The sequence below is a fragment of the Apis dorsata genome, unplaced genomic scaffold, assembly GCF_000469605.1.
Source record: "Apis dorsata unplaced genomic scaffold, Apis dorsata 1.3 scaffold_92, whole genome shotgun sequence".
Lineage (NCBI taxonomy): Eukaryota > Metazoa > Arthropoda > Insecta > Hymenoptera > Apidae > Apis > Apis dorsata.
Genome location: NW_006263390.1, coordinates 389,274 through 389,638, shown reverse-complemented (window position 1 = coordinate 389,638; position 365 = coordinate 389,274). Strand labels below are relative to the sequence as shown.

Genomic DNA, 365 nt, shown 5'->3' with positions numbered 1-365 from the left:
AGGGGAAAGGCGGTGAACGGTTCTCGATAATCGCGGAAAGCGTGCACGCACGTGTACGCAAGCCTCGTGGCCGTCAGGACGCGCGCGATAGATTCAAAGAACGTTATTTTATTCTCGTTTACGTTTGCTTAAGAAAAATTATTGTGCCGATAATATGTTGGGTCGCTAGCGAAACCCTAAACAGGCAGTGCAGTACGAGTGAGTCCTTAAGCAATCTCCAGGCAAGCTTCGGCCTAATATCACGTTTCGAGTCCATTGCTCGTCGATATAATTTACTTTTTTTAAACTTCTTTTTTTCTTTTTTTTTTCTTTTTTTTTCTTTTTTCATTACTTAATTTCTCATGTGTGTATGTATGTATACATGT

General features: G+C 40.5%; 1 protein-coding gene and 1 long non-coding RNA gene across 3 annotated transcripts in view; one reads left to right on the top strand and one right to left on the bottom strand.

The window, feature by feature from the left end:
* Positions 1 to 146, top strand: part of LOC116185064 — an 18,522-nt gene extending 18,376 nt beyond the window's left edge. The window contains exon 3 of the long non-coding RNA XR_004149804.1: positions 3 to 146. This is a non-coding gene — a long non-coding RNA (uncharacterized LOC116185064). The remainder of the gene's footprint in view (positions 1 to 2) is intronic.
* LOC102675860 (protein turtle) overlaps positions 1 to 365 on the bottom strand; it is a 53,539-nt gene that overhangs the window by 7,167 nt on the left and 46,007 nt on the right. The gene's annotated exons all lie outside the window — the stretch shown is intronic.